Here is a 21,244-nt window from a genome sequence, read left to right as displayed (position 1 = left end):
ATGTGATCAATGTGCATCATTGCTGTGATGTGACTGTCGAATAAATGTAAATGCCAAATATGAGAGGCCCGGAAACAGTGTCGACCACACATCTAGGCTCTTGTTGCTGCTCTGGGCAAGACATGGTATAAAGTAACAGGTCCAGAGGCAAGGGTCCACATGGGGGAGTTGGTCAGAGAAATTTGCAGGACAGATCATCACTGCCCCCAGATCCTTCCCCTTCCAGCCCATGCCCCTTCGGACCATCACTTCTCTCCCTCCTTTACCAATACCCTAAAGTCCCTGTCTCCTTCCCTTTGCTGTCCCCATGGTCCAAAGCCCCTACACTGGATAAGCTCATCCACCTGCATGTTCTGCCTGTGTCCTGGCTGCTAAGCATTTCTGTGAAGGGGAAAAAAAGCCCATCTCTGTGGCTTGGTGCATCTGTAGAATAATGGCCTCTAAACTCATCAGCCTCAGAGGCTGGCAGACAGGTAGACAGTCTCTCAATAGGATCCCAATCACCTTTCCCTGCCTCCCTCCTCCCCCCACTATCTTGTCTGACTCTTCCCCTTCCCCTCTCTCCAAGCCCAGACCCATAATGTTTTCTTCAAAGAGAACATCAGTGGAAACTCCGTCAGTCCTGCTCCCACACTTACAGTCTATTTGCTTCCTGCCTCTCAGAGAATTTCCCTCCTTTTATGGAACATTTCCCCCAGGTTCAGGGTCATACTTAAGCAGCGCACGCTTTGCCCCGTCTTTTCCCTCCCCCTGCCTGTAAGTGCTTCCTCTCCACCAAGTGCAAACCTCACCCCTCTTAATTAAGTCCTCTTGGGCTGTATATCCCTAACAACCAAATTACCTGAACCCTTGATCGTATTGCCTGTTTTCACTTCTTTAACTTCTCATCAATCCCTCCACAGACTAGGCCATCTGATTTCCATTCCTAACCCTCCGTTGAAAGCCCCCTATTGGGACCATCAATGGGCCTCCTGTCAGAATCCAATGGAAACGCTTCCCTCCTTTACGTCAGCTGGGCTGCTGGCTGGCTCCTTTTTATGAAACACTGTTCTCCAGCTTCTCCACTACTGTTCCTCTCCTGGCTTTCTTTCTACCTGATGCCTAGTCTCCATCTCTCTGAGCTCCTCTCCATGGAGTGCTTGCATTTATTTTTGCAACAATTTTTATCCCCTTTTACTTTTTGGATTGGTTTATACGTCGCCTCTTCAACAGTGATGTTCTCATTTCCCCCTGGGCAATTTCAGCCCCATTTTCCACTTCAGTCACCACTCATATACGGATCCCTCCAGAATATGTACCTGTAGCCTCTATGCTCCTCCTGAGCTGGGGACTCTCATGTGCAGTGTCTGCCTATGACCTCTATCTGGCGACCCTCAGCTACTCCAGAGCAGCACATTGCAACGTGAGCTCATCACATCTCCTGAATGGACCTGCCCCCTTGCCCTCTGCTCCCTGTCTTGGCCAAAAGCACCCACTCAACCAGCCCCCAAACAGCAAAGGTGGACTCACCCTCTCCTCTCTGTGGTTCTGTATCCTTGCACGTGGGAGGTCTGTAACTACAATCCATTAGATGGTTAAAGAAATAAAGTATTGCAATGATTTTCCCATGCAGGACTTCTAAGACTTAGTTCTGGTCCAGAAACCAGAACAAAGGCCAAAGCATTTGAAATTAAGGGACAGAGATACAGCTCCATGATGGGAAATTTTTTCTAACTGATACTGTCACAGTTTCCTCTGTTCCTGTCTTACTGTAACAAAGCATTGGAATGGCAGACGTTTTACAAATTTATTAAAGTGAAAGTATGTTTTCAGAGAGGGAGCTAGAGAACTCACATGCGTGCAGGTTAAAAAGAGGGCCTGACTTCCTCTGCACTCATCTTTATACCCTACAACGTGACCTGAGCGGAGACCCAATTTGATCTTCTGATTGATCTTGGGCAGGATACCTTGTCTGCATGGGGAACAGGTTATATTGTGGCAGGGTAGGGAATGGGTGACATTACTTCTCTAGCAGGGAGTGAGCAGCCCAGGCTGGTCAAGGTTGGGGAAGTGGCATTACAATGTGACATGGCCAGAGGCTTTTGGGTTTAATCTCCTTGAAGGGGTCTTGAAGCCTATAATACAATCATTAGAGTCTCAAAGTGGCAGAGACTGCCTTGAGGGGCAGTAGGTTTCACTTCACGGCAGGCACCAGGCAGAGGCTGGAGGACTGTTGCAGGATGGGGCTGGGGGACTTCCAATGCCTCTGCCAACTCTGAGATTTAAATTGACAGCAAATAAATTCTTCCAATCTACTTTGTCCATGTCATCTCACTTATGCTTCCTAGGAGATTATTAGCCCCATTTTCTGGATGGGGAATCAGAAGGCTCGAGAGTCAAGTAATTTTCCCAAGGTGATCCAACTGGATGATCGGTTTTAGGGCCAGGCCTCCAAAGCAGACGTGTCCCCAAAGCCCACTGATTTTGTGAAGCTACTGCCTTCTATTTGGCATTGGGAACAGACTTCAGTTCAGTAACGTTTAGTTAGCTGTATACCCACATCGACGCAGGTAGACCTTTGAGGATAATAGAAAGGAGCAATTCTTGGATTCAGAGCTTAAATAAATCAATTCGCAGCTTAAGTTCTTCTTAAATATGTCCCCATATTTAATGGCCGATTACCCTTCCCTTCTATTTCTCCAGATGCTTTATCAATATAACGAGCAATCCTAATAACCACATGCAATTTTCTTCCTAGGCATCCATTTCCCAGAGGCTTGGGGAGGAACACATCAGAAAGGGTTAAAACTCCCATTTACTTAGACTGGCTTTTAATTAAATGCAGGTCCCAGCTTCCTGCTGGGTGACAAATGCTGAAGGGGACAATCCTGGGTTTTCTTTTAAGAACTTGAAAGAAAGGGAGGAGATGCCACATATTTGGGGAGGGGGGCATTGCCTTGAGGTATAGAAAGCATGTGTAAGCCCATATTTACATCTTCAGTTTGGCCTCTAATAGAATGTTGTAGAAGGAACCAGAGGTCTAATGAAAACAGCAGATGAACATCCAAGTGGAAGGCAGCCAGTCTAGGACAGTACCTGGGCCAAGGTGGGGGTCCAGGGGGGTGGTTGCGTTGAGGATCTGAAATCCAGACTGTAAAGCCTTGCCTTGCAGATCACCTGTGTGCGGTTACTTTCGTGGCTCTCTTTAGCTGCCATTCCCAGAACTCTAGGGAGCACTCAGCCTCTTACACACTCCACGGTGTATGGTTACCTCTCCACCTTTCACCTGATCCCAGCCTTATTGTTGGAGTGCTCAGAGCTCTTTGTCTGTGGGCTTGAAGGTTAGGCAAGGATTGAGGAAATAAAATGCAGCAGCAATTCCCAAGCCTAAAGATGGATAGAATGACCAGCGCCTCTCTCAGTGCCTTTTTTTTTTTTTTTTTCTTTTCCCAGAGAGACATTTCAGGGTGGCAGAAGTGTAACTGCTACCATTGTTTGAGGAGCAAAGCAGGATTGGGAGGGAGTGAAAAGAGAAATGGACCCACAGCCAGCAGTCTGCTCTCATCCAGATACCGTCGCTGTAGCTCTGGTAGCCAGCATCTCTAGATCTGGCGTTCTTTATGCTTTGAATGAAGTGGTTGCTTTTAAATTCTGTCTCCTTTCTCTCTAAAAGAAGACAGTGTCCTGACACACAGTCCTAGCTCAATACTCCACACATTGCCTGTTACTTGAGAACGAATCGTCCTGCACCTGCCTCTCACCACCCAAGACCCACTCACGTCTATAGCGCCTTGGACCTCACGTTCCATCCAAAATGAATAAATGCCTCTAAATTAAGATTCCCATCAAAAATATCCTTTTCTGTTAGGAATAATTTCCATGAATACTACAAGACTTATAAGGCATGAAAAATTTGGTTTCTCTTCCACTGATGGTTTCTTCCGTGAACTGTTAGAGATCATCTCTTTTAGTCTTGTATTTTATAACTGTACAGATTTAGGCCCAGAGAGGTAAGATGGCTTTCTAAGTGGCTACACAGCAAAGACTCTTCTGTAGGACTTTTCCCAACTGCTCAAAATGGAAAGATGCAGGTACTTGGCAATCAGCAGTTAAAAGAGAATTATAGTTTAATTTCCAAGAGAGTTATTTTTAAATAGGAGACTGTTCCACCTTCGAATTTTTTTTTTTTTGACGGAAAAAAAATAATAAACAAGTGTACTGGATTTGTCCTTTTAAGCCCATTGAAGGAGTGTGCCCTGTCTAGGCTGTTGAAATTGGCAGGCTGACATCTTACAGACAGACTGTTCTGGTCTACTTGGTTAGTTGTTATCCCAAACGCTGATCTGACTCACGGGTGAGATCATGAGAAATCTGGACTATTTTTCTTGATGACTTTTTCTTTCCTATTCCAGTTTTCTTTTGCGGTATTTGGCTGTGTATGATACCCATGCTGGGGAACAGAATCTCGAAAGAGTTGTTCCTAGGATGGCTGCTGCTATCACATGAATCATAAGACAGCTGGGGCAGGTTTGGCCATGAACTGTCTGTGGCTTCAGTGTGGAAACTTAGGGGTGTGTGTGTACGTGCGTGTGTGTGTGTGTGCGTGTGCGTGTGCGTGTGTGTTTGTGTGTGTGTGTGTGTATTTGAGTATGTGCTGCCTTTATGGCAAGGTAAGACATTTTCTGTCTATGGGGATTTCAGGGATTCTGGAAAGGCCCTCCTTCTAAGTGGGTGGACTGTTTTCATTGTTTACTTATTTATTTTCCTTTTTCAGCTGCCCCAAGACATATGGAGTTCGCAGATCAGGGATCCGATCTGAGCCTAAGCCACACCTGTGGCAATGCTGGATCCTTAACCCACTAGTGCAGGGTCGGGGATCAAACATGCATTCCAGCGTTCCTAAGACGCTGCCGATCCCATTGCGCCACAGCAGGAACTCTGAACAAATGTTTCTTTAATATCCACCTTTTGCTGGATGCTGGCAGTATAATGAGGACTCCTATCACCATGAGGAGGTTACCTACAATTAAATAAGTAAATGTTACCTGGTCTGTGTATTAGGGTAACATTAGCTGCTGTGATCATTAAACCCCCAAGTTTTAGTGGCCACACATAACACCACATTGTCTCTCACATAGCAGCTTTGTGCGAGAGTTCTTGATCAGAGGTAACTCTCCTCCACATAGTGATTCAGGCCTCCATGCTCTTTCCGTCTTGTGTCCCCACAGGTTTTCTAGGGCTGTGGAAGGGGAAAGAAGAGAGAAGGTAGGTTCTCCTGAAATGCCTTGGTTTGAAAGCAGCACATTCTATGGGGGAGAACTAACTACACAGCCTTGTATGGATGCCAAGGGGCTGGGAGATGTGTCTGCCCCGCGGAAGGGGACTCTGGGAGATTTTGGTGCTTGGATGGGGGTCTCTGTTATTGTCTGATAAGTACTCTGTTGGGGGGGGGTGATGCTCAGGGTACTACTCAGGTGCAGAAGAGAGGCACCTAACCTGGAATTGGGATGCAGGGGAGTCGTCACTTATCCTCTGCTCCCCTGAGCTTGGTTTCAGTCCTCCAATGCGCCTTTCTTTCTGTGTCTCTCACACCTCGCATACGTTCTTTCCTCTCTCTAAAACTTTGCTCTCACCCCACCTTGCCTTCCCTTGACTAACACAATATTTCATCAAACTTGCAAGGCATTGCTCCCAAGAAGCTTTTCCTGGACCAGAAAACCAGTTTGCATGCATGTGTTCTGGCTTCATCTGAAAGCAAAGCCGGCGATTTTTATTTATTGGGATTTGAGAGCCCCTAGGAAGGCACTCCTGCTAATCAAATGGCAGTTTTCCGTGGTGTCAAGGGCAGGGGATCAAAGAGGAGAGGGAGGGAAGGGGAGCATAAGGTGATGGGGGAGGGAGGCAGGGACAACTACAACCTTCCCGCCACTTGGACCTTGGATGTGAGGGCTCCAGCTCTCTGGAGGTGGAGAGGCAGCAGGGGTCTTCCAGGCCCCTCAGTTCAGGGACTCATATTGCTAATAGTGGGTTTCTGGAGTTGTTTCTCAGGCCTTATTTCTAGAGAATAAATAAGAAAAATGTCCAAAGACTGGTTAAGGAGTGGGACACCCAATTTAGGGCAGAGGCTCTCCCTACAGAAGCATCCTTTTTGACCAGGAGGAGAAGGAGATGGTTGTGGAGCCAGACTCAGTCTCTGAGCACAGGCCCGAGGGAGTACAGAAACTTCCAGGGTCGAAGCAGTGATGGAATGCATCTTCCTGTTCCAACAGGCCCAGGATCTTATAAAGGAACATTGGGTTTTAATTTGGGGACGTAAGAAATGAGCATGCTTCTCCTGCAGCTGGACTTATCTCCTTATTCAAAAAATATTTTCATACTAATTATTTTTAATGATCTCAAGGAAAAGTGCCTTTTGCAATTATCTTGACAAGTTCATACATGCAAGGGACCTCCTGATCCTGCATTTATGAGGCTGCTTGAACTGTTTAGGTTACCAATAGAGTCACGTAAAAACAGACCTGCGAGCTGGATGCTTGGAAGAAAACCTTGGCAGGATGGTTTAATAAGGAGACTATTATATTCACCCCATGGGCTCTCCCCCAGAGAGCTGTCCATTCTTCTGTCCTAACCCACTTCAGTCTGAAGACTGGCTTTTCAGAAGCCCAGGGCTGGATCCATATATTTTGGGAGAGTAATCATTGATACAGAACCTGAAAGCCAAGAGTCCAGGGTACAGAGTAAGGCGTGGAGGTGGGATGGATCAGGACAGGACTAGCAGCTGTTCAGGCTGCCTCTGGCATTTGCCTCCCAGGTGGTCCGCTCTGTTTCTTGTGATTTGTCAGCCTGCGTGCAGACATTCATTCATTCATTCATTACTCCCACACACACCTACAGCACACCTACTCTGTTCTCTTCGCCGGCACTAGGGATACAGGGGTGGGCAAGGCATTCAAAATCCCGGCCCCACGGAGCACCCACATTTTAGAGGGAGAAGGACAGACACAAAGCCCATACACTGATGGATCTGCTATGTCACTTCAGGAATCAGGTGCTTCTTGAAGAAAAATAGGGCAGCTTCAGCAGCTCGAGAGTGATGGAGGGGGCTTGGTTAGATCGTGTAAACATGGAAGGCTGCTCTGGGACAGTGATGTTGGAGCAGAGATCTGAGAAGTGAGGAGCTGGCTAGGCGTGGATCCCCCACACCCTAAGGGAAGGAACCCATCAGGGCTGGTGGCTATGCGGCGCAACAGGAAAGGGCCATTGCAGGCCAGCCACCAGAAGGCAGGAGGCAGTGGGGGTGATGCTGCTTGAGAAAAGCAAGAGCCTTGCTTTCAGAAAGGTAAGGGAAGCCTGTGGGGAGAGCAGAGTTCTCTAAGGAATTGTCTTTTTGGATTGCTGTAATCTGATACAGGTGGATATGTATGTAGGTTTGGTTTCCAGTCTTTACAGGAATTTGCTTTTTGGTGCAAAGGAAGAAATTGGACGCAGACAACCTTGCTGTTTGGAGAAAGTCCTTTGGAAGCTGGTCGAATATAAAAACCACTGCTTTCTATTCTCAGAACTCTGGTCCTGCCCACTGTCGGGCAGGCGCTGGCCCTGGGAGAGCAGGGAACTTTGGGTCTAATTGGCCCATGGTACAGCCACTTTGACCATTGCCTGGAAAACTCCCCGGCTCTGTCTAGTTAACAGCGGCTCCGTTGCTAATAAATCTTTTGCAGTCTTCTGCCGTGGTTGGGTTTTGATGACGCATTTGCATGTCGAGATCATTTGGGTTTTGGAGTTTCGGTCTCCTGCTGTTCCTAATGTCATAAACGGATGGTAATAACCCGGGAGGGGATTATGTTCCAGGGTTGCAAGGAGATGAGCTTTACAAACATCCATCTTATTTGCAGGCAAATGTGGCTAATGACAGACTAGGGAAAACAAAATAATTCAAAATCTGCAGTGAATGCTTGGTTATTTCCAAAGGGCCTGCTTTTTAATGAGGTTCAGTAGAGAATGAAGGATAAGAGGAGGAAAGTAGTAACAGCATCCCAGGAGTCTCTTGGGGGCTTGGGGGCTTTTTAATAATAAAAATAGGAGTTCCCATTGTGGCTCAGAGGGTTAAGGATCTGACATAGTCTCCACGAGGATGAAGGCTCGATCCCTGGCCTTGCTCAGTGGGTTAAGACTCCAGTGTTGCCGTAGGCTGCAGTGTAGGTCACAGATGTAGCTCGGATCTGGTGTTGCGGTGGCTGTGGTATAGGCCCGTAGCTGCAGCCCCAATTTGACCTCTAGCCCAGGAATTTCCATATGCTGGAGATACAGCCCTAAAAAAAAAGGAAAAGTAAAAATAGGAGTTCCTGCTGTGGTGCAATGGGATTGATGGCGTCTTGGGAGCGCTGGGTTGTAGGTTCAATCCCTGGCCCAGCACAGTGGGTTAAAAATCCAGTGTTGCCGCAGCTGTGGCTTAGGTCGTGACTGCAGCTCTGATCTGATCCCTGGCCCAGGAACTCCATATGCTGTGGGGTGGACAAAAATAAAATAAATAAATAGATAGATAGATAGATAGATAAAAGCAGGTTCACTGAGGCAAAGGAGCCATGTTGGAAAGCCCCCCTCCCCTTGTGGGGCTGGGGCTTCACCGAGGGAAGCAAACTCCTAGCACAGGGGTTCTGCAGCAGGGGCCACTTTGCCCCAGCAGATATTTGGCAATGTCTGGAGACATTTTTGGTTGTCACTGGTGGTGCTGGGGGCCTCTAGTGAGTAGCTGCTGGGGAGGCTGCTAAATATCCAGTGACACACAGGACAGCCCCACAACAAAGGATCGTCCTGCCCAAATGTCCACGGTGCTGAGGCCAAGAGCACGACCACCCACCTGCCTCTCCCTGTTGCATGTTGTCCAACCTTCAGCTGTGAAGTGGCTCTGCCGCCCTTTCCTAGGAGTTAACGTCATCTCCAAGTGAAGGCCTGGAAGGGGCCTTGGAAATGACCTAATACTAATCTGTGTGGTGCCTGGAGGACTTTGGATGGATTAAGTGACTTTCTATGTTCCCATGGCTTTTGAGCAACAGAAGTAGGATGAATGAACTGAAGATCCTTTTCCTCCTCAAGGAGCTTTTGCAAAAGGAGTTTTTGCCAGTTTGTTATATTCTATTCTTGGATTCTCACTTCACTCATTCCTGCAGTAACTGTTTGCTGAGTGTCTGCTATGTTCTTGGCACTTTGCTACCATCTGTCCCCTGAGTGACAGTCTTCCGACTGCCTAAAAGGGGCAATGCAATCATGGTGATGAGAATATACTGTTGAGAACATCTATTGAGGGTTTATGCTGGGCCAGGACTATACTTAACCCTTTAATAAATATCCTTTATTTATCTCATTAAATTTGCCTCACAACCCAGCAAGCATGTGCTATTATTATCCCCCTTTAAGAGGGGGTGGACTGGGACTCAGGTCACTTAGCAGGTGTTGGGGTCAGGAATTTGAGCCTAGTTCTACTGAATTCCAGAGCTAGAACCCCTAGCCACTGAGCTCTCATCTTTTTCACATGGTGATGAGAAATTAAATTGTTACTATAGTCAGGAGACTTGATTTTAGAGTTTTGACCAAAACTCAAGGAGAAGATGTAGGTATATTCTTCTGGATTGTAGCACCCAGGCTTTCAGTGGAGTTTTTGTTCATTTTCTGGTTGCTGTTGTCTTTGGATTTTCCAGGCATATGGGGATTTTTATTTAACTTCCATGTATGCCCATTTTTGTGAGTATTTACTGTATTAGGGAAGTGGCCAAATACTGGGGATTCCATGAGCAAAATACCTGTTTTAGTTTGGGTTCCCCTAAGAACCAACCTTGAGACAAGGCTTTGGGTACAGAAATCATGGTGAGGAGTGGGGAGGTGAGAGAGGAAGGGAGGAAGGTTGACAGAGGGTTGTGCCAGTGTGGTGACTGCCGTGACAGCAGGCCCTTGGAAGTCCCTCTGTGGGCCTCTAAGAGACTGTGCAAAACACATGCAGAATGGCTGATGGACACTGGGTTCTTTAGCCACCAGCTGCCACTCTTATTCCTTCATTGGGTGCAGGATGCTTCTGGGGACATCAACTCCCTGGCACTTTCCTCAGGCAGGGAGCCAGGAGACCCCTAGAGCAAGTTGGGGAACTGAGGTGATCTCCAGGGAGGTGGGCCAGGGGCTGTGACCACAACATGTGCTACAGTGTAATTTCTGCCCTCAAGGAACTCATCCTGCTGTGAGCAGGGGAGTCAGTAGAATTCACGGTACAGTAGGACAATGGGAAGGTGTATAATGAATGGAGAACAGCAAAGAAGAGAAGATGACTCCATGGGGGGAAATCAGGAAAGCCTTTCCAGAGGACGTGACATTGAAGGGCTAAGAACACATTAAAGGTAGTTCCCTATCATCAATGTCTTCCTTATCCCTATGCCTGGGGCACAGTGAAGTGGTGCCATGTCAAGGGTTGTCTGGCTTTTGCTGTTTGAAGCTTTCATTTTCCTTGTCCCCTGCCCCATCATGCCAGGATGCTCTTGTGGTCAGTATCAGGACCATGAGCCTGACACTAGCAACATTGAGAGCCTCTAAGCCATTGTCCTTGAAGTTGTATAGAAAGAGGCTGGTGCCAGCTACACTGCCTTCCATATCTGCTGGAGCCGGCCCTTCTTGAAATCCAGATGGCAGTTTTTACTGGTGTGAAATCCTGGACGGTGGTCAACTTTGATGAGCTCACCTTTGCTGATGGCCATCTCGAAGGCAGGGACCCATGACCTACATTGATGCTTCTCAGAGCAAAATTCGAGAAGCAATAAGTCTGCCTGCAATTCATGGGGAGAGCTTGTTAAAACACAGATTCCTGGGCTGCTGGAGGCTCTGAGTCCATATTTGGTGGGATCTAGTCAGAGACTTTGCATTTAACAGCCTCCACCTTTGCTGACACTGCTGGTCTGCTGTCCACACTTGGAATAGCACGGTTCTAGAACCTCTTACCCATTTCTCTATTGAACACTTGCACCAAACTTTCAGAGTTTCTCAGTGTCAGCACTCTTGACATTTAGGGCTGGATAATTCTCTGTCATGGGGACTGCCTTGTGCATCGTAGGATGTTTAGCAGCATCTCTGGTCTCTAGCCACTGGATGCCAGTAACATTTCTCAGTAGTGACAACCCAAAATGTCTTCCAGCATTGCCAAAAGACCCCTGGAAGGCAAGGTCTCCCCAGCTTGAGAGCCACTGGCCAAGATGTTCTTACTGCTCCTCAGACTTCTGTGTACCTACCAGTTCCTGGGGGATCTTGCTAAAATGCACATTCTAATTCAGTAGGTCTGGGAAGCAGCCTGGGTCTGGGTTTCTTTGGAGCTCCGAGGTAATGCTGTTACTGCTGGTTGGGGACCACACTCTGAGTAACAGTGGTCCCCACTGCAGGAAGCAGAGAGCCTTGATTGGACCCAGAGCCTCAAAGGTATCCCTGCAATTGCTTGTAATTTTGATCAGTTTCTCTAGTTTGCTTTTATTTCCCCAGGTTGATTAAATCTGTAGCTGCTGCTTCCGCCTCCCCCACCAATCTCCCCCCCTCCCGTCACTGAGGAGGGGGAGGTTGGGGGATGGGGAGTGGAAGGGGGCAGGGGTGGGGCTCCTATCTGCTTGTCCAGGGAGGAGTTAGCCTTCCTCTGAATGGCAGCTGATCTGAGTTTGCCTTTGATATGTATAAGATCTCACTAGGGATTCTTGGTCCCCCAAAAGGCTACTCTACACTTTTGAGTCTTTCATTTTTTTTTAACCTGAGTTTTAAAGGGGGAAAATAGGAGGAGGGACCCTTCCTTATGGAAGGTAAGAAGCCCAGGTGTGCCAAGCCGAAATTCCAGAAGATTCAGAGGAGATAGTCTCTGGGGACTAGGGCTTGGGCATGCTTGTCAGAGCCAAGAAGCAGCTGCAGTTATGGAGCAAGGAAGGCCTAAGCCCGATGGGGCTGAGAGGTGGGGGGAGCCACACCTTCCTCTACTGCTGAACCCAGGAGTTATTCTGGCCATGAACAAAGGTGGATATCTAGAAATGCTGTCACCTTGTCTGTTGTTATTTTTAGCCATTGTCTATTTCCTACTATTGGAAACGGTAAAAATTCCTAGGAGACCTTTCCTCCACGCTTTAGTGAGAAGGTTGGAGAGCGTGTGGGGAAAGAAAAGTGGCTGTGAGACCAGGAAAGTCACCCAAATCAAGGTATCCTAGTGTAGGGAAAGCAGAAAGACAGCAGGGAACTGCCAACCCGGTCTCTACATAGGGGTGGTGGGGGTCCCCACTGGGCTATCTCAGGTGTCCTGAGCAGCTCTCATCTGTGGTATCTGGTTCTGTGTTTCCTTTAGTACCTACTGTGTGGGGGCTGGGGAAAGGGTTCTCCCCATGCATGTATTCACATTTCTATAGGACAAATGCATTCCTAGCTCTGAAGGGCAAATGGCTGCACCAGGAACTCCCTCTGGCTGAGCTTGGGTTGTTATGTTAGATGAGCCATACCTAGACAATGGGATGTGACCCTTGGATTTCCAGCAGAAAGGCTGTGTGCCTTAGCCTGTTGAGGGAGGGTTTGTGTGGGTTAGAGAGGAGGGGATTTGTCAGTGCTATGGATTGAATTTTTGTGTCTCCCACTCCCAATTCATGTACTAAAGCTCTAATCCCTATTGTGATGGTATTCAAGGTGAGGCCTTTACCTAATTACCTTCAAGGGAGGTAATTAGGTCACAAGGGTGGAGCCATCAGGAAGGGATTAGTGCCCTTAAAAGAAGAGAGCTTTCTCTCTCTTTCTCCCCTCTCCCCCTCCCTTTCTCTCTCCCACATGAAGACAAAACCAGGAGGAGAATCCTCACTAGGAACCCAATGGGCTGGCATCTTGACCTTGAAATTCCCAGCCTGCAGAGCTGTGAGAAATAAGTTCCTATTGTAGAAGTCTCCCAGTATATGGAATTCTGTTCTAGCAGCCTAAGCTGACTAAAAGAATCCAGAAGACAACTTAGACCAATAGGTTTCCAAATTGTCTGTGAAATGACAGATGCTCTTCAGTGCTGGAGTTTCAGTCTGGTGAGACATGAGGAAAACAAGATCTATGAACTTTTCATAAAGCTAAATATCTTCATTTTAAAACAAAGCTTTATGCTACACTACTTTGGAAGAGGTAAAATTGTCTTGTCGTGAATTGTTAAGGTATTTCTCAATGATATTTAGTTAGTTGCTTGATTTCTTTATTGACAAAAAAAGTTAGAAATATTTTAGTTCCAAAAATAATTTGTAAAATTTTTATTGGACTATGAAACCTAGATGTCTAGAAGCCACTGAATTAGGGAATTATACAAGTGAAGATGAGCTACCATAGGAGTCTGGATCAGGGTGGTGGCCATGGGAGGAGAGGTGGGACAGAAGCAGGTCATAAGACTGAATTTTGTGGCTGACTGGAGGTGTCTGAATCAGGGAAACTTAGAAAGTGATGATGGGACACTTTAGAGCAGTGTGGATGCTGGACAAGGAAGGACCTAGGGATAGATGAAACATTTGGGAGTCATTATCATAAGAGATAAGTGGCTACAGTTTGTTGAGGGCAGTGTGCTGTGAACTTTATTTCCTTTATTTCATTTATTCAGTGCAACAGCTCTTCATTGCCTCAATTTGACAGATGAGGGCAGAGAGAAGTCAAGTAATACTGCCTTCTGTCAGAGCTGAGAAGTGTGAAGTGTTCAAATTTGGGACTTTGGGAGGCTAAAGCCCAAGGAGATTCCAAATCACAGTTCTGTGTTGCACTACCATCTATAAGAGACCCTTCATCTATAAGAGACCATTTATATGAGATCCTCCATCTATATGAGACCCTCCATTTATATGAGACCCTCCATATATGTGAGACCTTCCATCTGTGGGAGACCCTCCATCTGTGGGAGACCCTCCACCTATGTGAGAATCATCTTAATTGTGGTAATGGTTTCAGGGATACATACATATATTAAAAGTAATCATTTAAAAATTATATGCTTAAATATGTGGTTTATTGTCTATCAGCTCTACTTCAATAAACCTTTTTATAAAAACACAAACACGTGTGTATTGAAGGTTGGAGTCCCTGGGAGGCTAACTTTGAGTGGTAACAGCACGGAGAAGACTCCCTGGTGGAGAGGTTGCTCATGATCAGACCCCGTGGGGGCAAGGTGGAAAGTGGGCCTGCCTGAGGGAAGAGACTGGGCTGAAGTGAGAGCTCAGCCAAGGACTCAGGCAACCCCTGGATCTCTGGACTACCATGGAGTCAAGAGCCAGGCATTGCTTTCCCACATTGGAAGCAGCTGCAGATGGCCATTTCCTAGAGCACAAGCTACTGTGCTGGTGGCCCCTCCTGAAGCTGGGGTTTCAGCCCTGCATCATAGCACTCCTTGCAGTCTGGGAACTTTAATCTTATTTTTGCTTTTAAATTATGTCAAAGGGAAAATTAGATCGGGTCCTACTTTATTAAATAACTCTTTTTTATTTTTAAAGATATTGATGATGTCAAAAAAATTTAGTCCTGCCAGACTGTTTGAGGGGAGGTGAGGTGGGTAAGATGGTGGTCTCTGGTTACAAAGCCCCCCTCCCTTGAACTAACAAAGGAGAAGGGCTGGCTCTCTTGTCTCCTGTGGGAGTCATGCCTATCAGAGCATTGTTTTCTTATTAAAATGACTTTACGGTTCCGTCGTGGCGCAACGGAAACAAATCCAACTAGGAACCGTGAGGTTGTGGGTTTGATCCCTGGGTTAAGGATCCGGTGTTGCCATGAGTGGTGGTGTAGGTCACAGACGTGGCTCAGAATTGGCATTGCCATGGCTGTGGCATAGGCCGGCAGCTACAGCTCTGATTCCACCCCTATCCTGGGAACCTCCATGTGTCGAGGGTGCAGCCCTAAAAAGACAAAAAGACCAAAAAAAAGACTTTTCAGGTGCTTCTTCTTTTCCTTGCCTTTGACTGTAGGACCCATGCCGGACTGGCACAGATTCCAAGTTTTCTTGTGGAAAGCAAAATATTTTTTTTTTCTTTTGCAAAGCAGCTTATGCTTAAAGACATTTCCAGGAGCTTATGCTTTTAAAAGTCTCCCTCTCGAAAGCTGAGGATTTTTTAAAGTGGATTGAGGAAGCTACTCTTTCATCTTGAGAGAAATTGTCTCTGGGAAGGATTCTAAGATTCGTCACAGGTACCTCATGGGGTGTTGTGACCTGTGAGATACTCATCATTGTCTTGTGTACTAGGGTATGTACTGTATTGAATTGTATTTTTTGTAGCAAGTGCTTAAGCAGTACCTACTATGTGCCAGCCATTGTTCCCAGGCTTTGTAAATATTAGCTCATTTAATTTACTCTATAGCATTCCTGTGAAATAGTACCTTTTTGCAGATGAGAAAACGGAGTTATTTCTGACCTCCAACTAATGTGCTGAAAATTTGGAAAGTTGTATATTTATGTCTACTTATCCATACTTAGCCATTTTAATTTACTTGCTTTCAGAAACAAAAATTAGACTTTTGAAGGTTCCTCTTTTTATTGAGTCTCTTAGATCCTCTTGTACTGAGACTGCAGCGACCATGGATTGTTAATTTAAGTTCAGGGGCTCTGTGGAATGCTTAAATGTGTGTAAATGCACAGGGTATATAGAATTTTATCAGGTCTTCAAATATCATCACTATACCCCAAATGTTCTGTGCTAAAGGTTTTAAATGCGTCTTCCATAGCATCTTGCTTGGACATCAGACATGAAATGCTTTTTCCTTATAACATGCTTTGTATTCACAAAGTGATTGAAAAGATTTGCCAAGTCTTCTTTCTTTCCTTCTTTCTTTTCTCTCCCTCCCTCTTTCTTTCTTTCTTTCTTTCTTTTTTTTTTTTTTGTGTGTGTGTGTGTGTCTTTTTAGGGCCGTATCTGCAGCATATGTAGGTTCCCAGGGTAGGGGTCAAATCAGAGCTGTAGCCACTGGCCTACACCAGAGCCACAGCAACGCCAGATCCTAGCCATGTCTGCAACCTACACCACAGCTCCAGGCAACGTCAGATCCTTAATCCACTGAGTGAGGCCAGGGATGGAACCCACGTCTTCATGGATACTAGTCAGATTTGTTTCCGCTGAGCCATGACGGGAACTCCTCTTCCTTGCTTCCTTCCTTCCTCCCTGCCTTCTCTTTGTTGCAGTAGACGACATGGAAAAGCTGAGTGGAGGGTCAGCCTGGAGAGGAAAGGACCCTTCACTGGCCACCCGTCACCAGACCTTGCCTGGATCCTAGCAGACAATTCTGATGGTGACTCCAGCTTCCCTTTATAACTGAGGCTCTTGTCAGATGGAAGAAGTAGAGCAGGTATTGAGAATGGACAAGGCTTTGCTTTGCAGACAGTGCAACAGAAAATCTTCCACCCATCCATCTGATGAGAGAGGAAATCAGAATAGTGCTGGGTCCAAATTTCTGAGGCCAGTTGCTAGTGGGAGGTAGGGTGGGCTGACTGTGGATTCAGCCTCCAGAGGATTGGGTAGAACTTAGCACTTTGAAAACATATTTTAAAAAATATTCCCCATTCGCATCAGCCTCAGGAAGATAAGTCTTCCTGTGCTGCCTGGAACCGACCTGCCTGTCGGTTCCATTTCTGTGGCCTGACCCTGGCTGTGAACACACACAGGCGGCCAGGAGCAGCCCTGTGGCTCTGCAGTCCAAGACTGCCAGGCTTCTTGTCTAGGCCTGTGAGCTCCATGACTAGGCAGCTCTCTGGAAAGGCTGTGGGCTTGTCCTTGAAGTCCCTGACCAGGCGCCAGGCCCTGCTGGGTTTGTAAATCCCTCCCTGCTGAGGGCTCAGGGAGCCTGTGCCCAGGCTGGCAGCCTGTCTCCTGCAGTTCAGAGGGATGCACCAGAGTGACCAGTCTAGCCTGTGCTTCTCTAGCCAGACTTGGCATCTCAGACAGTAATAGTTGTTCATTTTGGGGATTGGCCACTTCTGAACTCCCGCAGCCTTCTTGCCCTCAAGGTCAACACCTGCAAAATAATTACCACCATAAAAGTGAATGGTTTTGCTTTTTCCATGAATGGAGCTGATTGCCAGATTATCGCTAAATGCTTCTGATTATGGAGCCACCACTTGGGTAGAAAATTACTTCTGTTTCCTTCCTTTGACATGTGATAAACATTAAAGGTTTAAGACTGTTGGGTTATGATACTTATAACATCTGTTCATTTTTAATGAACTTTAATTCTGGAATAATTTTAGATGAACAGAAGCATTGCCAAGATAGTAAGAGTTCCTGTGTACCCTTCATCCTGTTTCCCCTATTGTTAACTTCTTATGTAACCATGGACCACTTGTCAGAACCGAGAAACAAATGTAACACATTTCTATTAACTGAACTCCTTACTTTATTCAGATTTCACTCATGTCCTTTATCTGCTCCAGGATCCTATGCAGGATCCCACAGTGCATTTACTAACATCTTTGTTTAACATCAGAGTGTTTCAGGCATTAAAAAAGCAAAACAGTGAATTACATTGACTGTGGGCTTCTCTTATAGGAAATATACTTTTCCTTTATCATAGCAACTAAAACTTGGCTATCATCTGTCATCTTGGGTTGTGAACAGCAGATGGTATCAATTTAGTTCATATCATAGATATCAAAGATTTCCCACAGGACTCATTGTCCAGCTTGGGTTTAAATCCAGGGACTTATTTATTAGTTTTATGGCCTCAAGAAACTAAAACTCTCTTGAGCTTCTCATTCCTCATGTGATATATACATGTTTATATGTGTGTATAGATATATGTATATGCATATGTATAATATTATACTGATTTTATTGTAAATAATATATATAATATGCTATATAATGTGTATATATATCTGTATCTATTTATCTGCCTATCAACACTTTCCTCTCCTACCATATTATATTACAAAATGTTATGTGGAAAGTTTTCAAAACTATAAAACTCTTTTCAACAGTTAGTCTTATTTAAAAAAAATCTTTATTGGAGTATAGTTGACCTACAGTGTTGTATTAGTTGCAGGTGTACAGCCACGTGAATCAGTTTTGCATGTATCTATATCCATTCTTTTTTCCCATATAGGTTATTACAGAATATTGAGTAGATTTCTCTGTGCTATACAGTAGGTTCTTGTTAATTATCTATTTATACAGTGGTGTGCATATGTTATTCCCATCTTCCTAAAGTTAGTCCTTAAAACGTTTACCTTGAAAAATGTTTGGTTTAACATTCTTTTAAGATATTTACTAGCTGATTGTAGCAACCGTTTGAACCAAGGGGTGTACATTTTCTTCAGTTCTCCTCTTCTGATGATTTTGATTTCATTAAACCCTGAATCTGTGTTTTCTGGCCATGGACAGTGTAGACAAGCTTGAGTGATTTGTTTTCTGGGAAACCTTCTCTTCCAGTAACCTCACCCTACAGCCCTTCTCTGTTATGTGTGATGCTTTTGGTGAATATAGAAACTCTAATAAAAAACCCAGCTCCCCTGAGCTTCAGCTTCTCCCAAGAAGGCAGTAGTTCATTTAAACAAAAGAATGCTGGAAAGGTGATTACTCCAACTAGATATATTGTAGTGGCATAGCTTAGATTCCTTTAGCGGGGGTAGAAAATGCAGAGTATTGGACCAAAAGAAGGGTATAATTTTTTTGGAACACCACATGCCTTCTTCTCCCTATGACCCACAGAGATAATTACACGATTGGAAAATTAGACCCAAGAGGAAAGTTGAAAGGAACTGGGACTGGTTAAACCAGAGGGGGTGAGAGTGAGGGGTAGAGGTGATAGCTGTTCCCCATTTCCTGTTGGACTAGGAGGAGGGGGAGAGCTACCCCAGCTTAGCCAGAGACGGGTAGATTAGACTTGGCAATGGGAGGAGTCAGTACTTCACAGGATGCTCTGATGTTTGTAGTCACTTTTAAGTTTGAATACTTAAGCCAATGCACATAAGTTTATTTCTACCAAGGCACCGTATTTGCAGTCAGGACAGGCTGGCCCTGGGAGGTCTCAGTGTCATAGTGATAGACAGCCTTGGGTTTCCTGGAGCCTGGCTGCATATGAAGGTGCTTGATTGGGAGAGGTAGAACGGTACACCCTTGCCTCCTATTGAAAACAAGATTGTTACAACGAATAAGCCTAGCGCTATTAACTTTGTGTTTAAATAAGGTGTATAATGTTAAAGCTTAAAGAAATGTAAAAATTCTAGGGCTAATAGGGAGCCTTTTCCCCTTTAAAATTCTTAATGACGATTTCATTGAAATCTGCCTTTTTTTTTTCCCTCCTCCATGGTTCAACAGAACTAGTGCAGGCTCAGTTTTAGGCCCCCGTGTGTGTGTGTGTGTGTGTGTGTGTGCGTGCACATGTGTCCACGGCTCAAATATTTTGGGCTTTCAGAGCAGCTAAGTCTCAAAAGCACCACAGGTGAATTTCACACAGGTGGACACACTCCATTTCCACCACAAGCTGCCCAGAGTCCTTTGCATCCTCCTCCCTCCCCCTGCCCCCACTCCATTCCCATCTTCTAGCCATGAGCCCTTCCTCCTGATTTTGCATGAGTGTGCAGCCAGATACTGGACTCCTGTGACACTCCCGCCCTCCAAATCAGATGGGAGTCCTTTATCTTTCTGGGGACCTGACCTGTGCTCTGACTCTATCTCTTTGAGGGGATCTCCTGCCTGACCCCTGCCATCTGGTGTTTGCCAGCAATTTACATCAACCCTCAAGTTTTGCTCATTAAACACCCTCTTTGGCAGCTCTGTAGCTCCCCTGCAACTTTTACAGCTTGGCTTTGGGTATAGGCTGCTTCCAACAGAGCCTGAAGGTACAAAATTTGTTAGATGAGAATGCTTAAAAAAAAAAAAAAGAATTGGAAAAGAAGGTCATAAGATTTTCACGGAGATTTAAGATGACTTGTTTACCATCTTAGCGTGTAGAATGTGGGACCGTATTCTTTGAAGTTTTTTTTTTCTTCTTCCTAATAACACAAGTTGCTTTTTAAAAAAAATCAACACAGAAGTATAAAGAAAACAAAAAAGTGACCAATATTGCTGTTCAGATAATCCCTTTAGGCATTTTTTAAATGGAAACTATGTACAGGCTTACAAAATTCAAACTGTGCAGAATGATAAAAAAAAATGAAACTGAAAGCCTTTATATATAAATATGCATTTACACATAAATAATCCACACATACACGGAAGGATAATAAAACAGAGATTCTGTACTTTGCTGAATGTGTCTTAGAGATAGTTCAAGATCAGCACACAGTTTCCCTTTGTCTCATCTGGAGAGTAGTCCATTGTATGGACATATGATCATTTATTTAACCAGTCCTTTGTTGAGACACACTGCTTCTTTTGAACTTTTTACTGCAGTGAGTCTGCAGCGGGCATCCTTGTACATAGAATGTCTTCCGTGTCTATCTGTTGGATGAATTAATACAGGTAGGAGGATTACTGGAACAAAGAAAACATGCATTTTAAATTTGCTAAACAGTATCATATTGCTGCTAAGTAAGGTTGCACAGATTTACCTTCCCAACTACAGTACAGAGGGGCCATTTTCCTTGTATACTCACTGATCCATTTTTTAAAATTTTGACCCATTTGGAAATTATTTTGCTCTAAGCTTGACTTTGGATTTCATATGTTTTGTTTGTTTGTTTGTTTGTTTTTTTCCCCCAATGCAAAGTCAACACTGGTCATCAAACACTCTGTTTTCCCTACAGACTTGAAATGCTGCATTCATTCTGTCTTTATGCTGATGATGCTCAAATATACATCTCCACGGTTGAGCTCCTTCCTCATGAAACAGCCACCTGCCTACTGCCAACTCTTCTGGGATGTCTGATAGGTAGCTCAAGTGATAGAGGTGATAATTAAGTCCTGGATTTACTACCATCGCTGCCAAGGCTCTTCCCGCTCATCCTCTCTTCCTCAGTAATGGCATCTACCCAGTGACTCAGCCCAGCACACTCGGTATAATCCTTGATTGCTTTTCTTTTTCTCCTCCTTCACTTCTGAGTCACCAGCAGACGAGCACTAGGTAAATATTGTGTCCCGAATCAGACCACTTAACATTTCTACCTCTCTTACCTGGTACCTAGGTAGGAGTGGTAGATCCTTGCTGAGAAAGATCATTGGGTAGATCATTGGCGGGTGGGTAGATCATTGCTGGGAAAAACTGAAATTGCTTTTCCATTCTTGTCATTAGAGAATTCTCTCTCTCCATAGTAGCCAGAGTAATTTTTAAAAATACTAAT

The 21,244-nt window shown here is 45.2% G+C and overlaps 1 protein-coding gene across 5 annotated transcripts in view; it reads left to right on the top strand.

The window, feature by feature from the left end:
* The window catches only part of PDZD2 (PDZ domain containing 2), a 417,701-nt gene that overhangs the window by 17,720 nt on the left and 378,737 nt on the right, over positions 1–21,244 (top strand). The window contains exon 2 of one of the 5 annotated variants that reach the window (XM_047767572.1): positions 5,208–5,244. The exons of 3 other annotated variants lie outside the window; for them this stretch is intronic. The gene's annotated coding sequence lies outside the window, so the exon portion shown is untranslated. Of the gene's footprint in view, positions 1–5,112; positions 5,245–21,244 lie in introns of those variants that run through there. One more of the 5 variants, XM_047767587.1, reaches the window with a different exon arrangement.

The sequence above is a fragment of the Phacochoerus africanus genome, chromosome 1, assembly GCF_016906955.1.
Source record: "Phacochoerus africanus isolate WHEZ1 chromosome 1, ROS_Pafr_v1, whole genome shotgun sequence".
NCBI lineage: Eukaryota > Metazoa > Chordata > Mammalia > Artiodactyla > Suidae > Phacochoerus > Phacochoerus africanus.
The sequence above is the reverse complement of the archived record's forward strand: the minus strand, read 5'-3'. Positions and strand labels throughout refer to the sequence as shown.